This window comes from Chionomys nivalis, chromosome 1 (genome assembly GCF_950005125.1).
Source record: "Chionomys nivalis chromosome 1, mChiNiv1.1, whole genome shotgun sequence".
In the NCBI taxonomy this organism is placed as follows: domain Eukaryota; kingdom Metazoa; phylum Chordata; class Mammalia; order Rodentia; family Cricetidae; genus Chionomys; species Chionomys nivalis.
Window position 1 is genome coordinate 186,570,054 of NC_080086.1, and position 4,139 is coordinate 186,574,192.

Consider the following 4,139-nt stretch of genomic DNA (forward strand, 5'->3'; position numbering starts at 1 on the left):
GGTCAATGGGCTAATGCTTTTTTTTTTTTTTTTTTTTTTTTTTTAGTTTATTTTATATCCAGCCACATCACTGAAGGTGTTTATCAGTTGTTGGAGTTCCCTAGTAGAATTCTCGGGGTCACTTATGTATACTCTCATATCATCTGCAAATAGTGAAAGTTTGACTTCTCTCTTTCCAAATTGTATCCATTTAATCTAGTTTTGTTGCCTTATAAAAATATGGAACATTAGCCGGGCGGTGGTGGCGCACGCCTTTAATCCCAGCACTCGGGAGGCAGAGGCAGGCAGATCTCTGGGAGTTCGAGGCCAGCCTGGTCTATAAGAGCTAGTTCCAGGACAGGCACCAAAGCTACAGAGAAACCCTGTCTCGAAAAACCAAAAAAAAAAAAAAAATGGAACATTTCATGAATTTGTGTGTCATCCTTGCACACACCCTTACAGAATCTTCTCTGTAGCATTCCAATTTTAATGTGTGCTGCTGAACCAGTTCTTGCAGTCTGTCATATATAACTTCCATGTGCTGGTCAGAGCATGCACAAATGCTCAATAAATACTTGTAAAAAGAAAGTTATTTAAAAATATTATTTGACACCAATGAAACAATTAACCAACCAAAAGTCTTCAAATCTTTGAAATAATTTAAAATGTGCCTGAATACTAAATAGGGTTTTGAGAAATCTTTGTTACTCTTACTGGCATAGGGAAAGTCTGGGGAGAGACAACTTTGAGAGTAACTCACCTCAGTTGTTTATAGTTTAGTGGCTATGTCTTCTGGAGATTGACTTGATTGCTAGTTGATTTGGTAGGGTCCAGCCCAGAGTTGGTGGTGTCATGCCCATGGAGGTGATCCTGGATTCTTTAAGAAACCTGACTGAGCATGAGCCAGAGGGAGCAAGTCCTCATCTGCATCTGTTCCTACCTTGAGTTCCCACTCTGACTTCTCCTGGTGAGAGATTATTTCCTGGGAGTATAAACCAAAAGAAAGCACTTGCTACACTGTGTTGCTTCTGGTTATAGTGTTTATTTCAGTCACTAGGAATTTGTGTTGTGTTTAGGAATATACAGTTGAGTGAATTCAGAGAGGTGTCAAATACTGCAGTTCTGCTGCTGGGTTTCATTAAGAAAAAAATAAACTGTGATGGCTCCCCATGGGAAGAGTTACCATCTCTGAGGAGTAGATGGGGGAGTGGGGGGAGAGAAAGTGGGGGAAGTGGGCAGAGGGAAAGAAGGGGAAACTGGGATTGGTATGTAAAATGAATATAAAAAATTGTTTAAATATCTGTCACGGAGCTTGTGTATGCATGATAATGCACAAGGGAAGAAAAAGAAGTTTAAAGTTTCCCACCTTCAGAAACTTGTAACAATGTTTCTTGTCCTACACTCAGTTAACCTAAACTTTTAGGCTGAAATGGTGTTCACCGCAATCATATTTATTCAGTATTTCAACACTGATGCTTGAATTGTGTACATTTCCAATGGAATACAACACAAGTTTCTTTAGAAATTATTATATAGAACTCCATTATGAATATTATTTTATTTAAAAATCTGAGTTACTCAATACTTACAAATTTGAATTTTTCAATTCTTAGATTCCACCTGTCCGCATCAGTTTCCGCCTATAAAAGTATTAGTACTATGTGAAGCTATTATGAAGGGTGTTGGTTCCCTGGCTTATTTCTCAGTCTATCATTTGAATATAGGAGGGCTACTGTTTTTTTTTTTCTTTTAGTCAATTGTGTATCCAGTTACTTTGCTGAAAGGGCTTATCAGGTTTAGGAGTTCCTGATGGAATTTTTAGGGTCATTTATGTATAATACCATATCATCTGCAAATAATCATAATTTGACTTCTTCCTTTCCAATTTTTATCTCCTTGATCTCCTCTGGTTGTTTTATTGTCCTAGCTAAAACATCAAGTACCATATTGAAAAGATAAGGAGCAAATGGACATCCTTAGTCCTCAGTGAAATGCAAATCAAGACTACTTTGAGATTTGTCTTACACCTGGCAGGATGACTAAAATCAATAACATAAGTGACAGCTCATGCTGCCAAGGATGTTGAGCATGGGGAGAACTCTTCTATCACTCTTGGAATTGTAAACTGTACAGCCTCTATGGAAATCAGCATGGCAGTTCTTCAGAAAATTTGAAATCAATCTACCTTAAGATGCAGCTACTCCACTCTGGGACATCTACCCAAAGGACACAGAGGAGATGGATAAAGTACATGAAGAGAACATGGCCAACAGAATCAGGGCTCATACAGCCTTCCAGAGATTGAGTAGCAAGCACATGGCCTGCATGGATCTCCACCAGGTCCTCTGTGCAGCATCTATTTGGTTGGTATTTTTTGAAAGTGAGTGTATCTATGGCTCTTTGGCAAGCTCTTGGGCCTCATTTCCTCCCATTGGGTTGTTTTATCCAACTTTAGTGTTAGAGCTTTCACCTTGTATTAATGCATGTTGTTTCTCATGTTTGCTTTTGATCTCTTAGAGGCCTGCACTTTTCTGAAGGAAAATAGAGGGGAGTGGTTCTTGGGGGGAAAGGAAGGGAAAACTAGTTGGGGTATGTTGTATGGGAGAACAAGCTAATTTCAATTTAAAAGTATTACTATATATGATATATTAGTGTATATAAAACAGCAGTTCAAACCCGGAGGTATTACCTAGTAAATAATACCTGAAGCCCAAAGTTACAGAGATTCTGACTTTTCCAGGCGAGGGTATCAAAATAGAGGTAGCTTGTATGAGCCAAATTGTTTTCAAACTGCATGTGGAAGTTTTACGCTTATTATGCTCAAGCCTGGTTTGAATGTGAGCTTTAAAATTGAATGTATCATTTCTGCTCTCTGTATCCCAGCATTTTATGAAGTGATCTACCTCTGACATCATGGTTTATTTATTATCTGCCGACATGAAGTAGAAGTACTCTTTCTGTAGATTTACTCCCACTACACATGAGCACAGCCAAGGTGACATATTTACTTACACAATATGACTGTGTATATCCACAGCTATATTCTGTTGGATAGAGATGTATAAGAATCACAAGAATAACTTGTGCAACTTTATAAATTATCAGCTGTTTTAGCCTAGGGATAAAACTTTTTCTGTCAAGAAGATTGGTTAGTGAGTCTTTCACTTGTCTATAGACAATTGTATATCTACAGGGTGGTAGAAAGCAATTCAGATTCTCCCACCCCATGCCTAGTAGGTACTACTGGCCATAGAGTAGGTAAAGATAAGACAGAATGTCATTATGTAATCATACAAAAAGTTTGACCACTTCCTTACAGTAGATTATTTACCACACTTTATGTCTTGATTATTTCTCATACCCAGGGAAAAAATAAGTAAAGTTTGATCTGCTCTAGCCATTCTGTAACTTCTTTGATTTCTACTACGTTTATGTTTTCTCTGTGAGTTTGGTTATTTCCTTGCAGATAAAACTTGCAAAACCTGGTAGATATTTGACTTTAATATTATCTCCATTCTCTCTAAATTAATTTTAAGAGAGAATTAACTATATATATATATATATATGTATATATATGCACTGTATATGTATATATACACACAACTAAGAAGTTCTATGAAATTTCTCAGAAATATATCATGTTATATAACTACACAATCATCTGGTGTTGTTTCCTATGTAACAGTGATCACTTACATCCTATGGTACAGTGGCAGGATGGAGAGATAATAAAGCTTCGTAAATGTGACCTCTCCAAGTTCAGCAGGAACTCTCTGACATAAGGCCTTATCTCATGTTCAACAGCCAATTTACCCTCTGTTGAACAAACCTGAGAACAGTTCTTTACATAATAGATGCAATCCACTATTCACCATCACAATGTATGTTAATTTCAGGAATACAAAACTGTCATAAAATTTAGAAAAACTGAGTGTTGTCTATGACATAAACACATTAAAAGGGAAAAGTTATGACCATTATAGACTTACACACCAAAATTATTGAACAATATATGCTCCTTAGTCCAAAATTCTCAGTTAATAAGGCATCCATTTGGGGGAGTTTCTCAATCTTATAAACTGCATTTACCAAAGCACTACAAAAAATCAGCATATTTAACTAAAGGAAATAAGACCCTTACTTCCTATGAACAATAACAA

At 36.8% G+C, this 4,139-nt stretch overlaps 1 non-coding gene across 1 annotated transcript; it reads right to left on the reverse strand.

Moving 5' to 3' along the window:
* Nucleotides 1-386: 386 nt before the first annotated feature.
* Nucleotides 387-488, reverse strand: LOC130889584 (U6 spliceosomal RNA). The gene has a single exon (XR_009058609.1). It is a non-coding gene; the product is annotated as a U6 spliceosomal RNA (small nuclear RNA).
* Between the last annotated feature and the right edge of the window lie 3,651 nt (nt 489-4,139).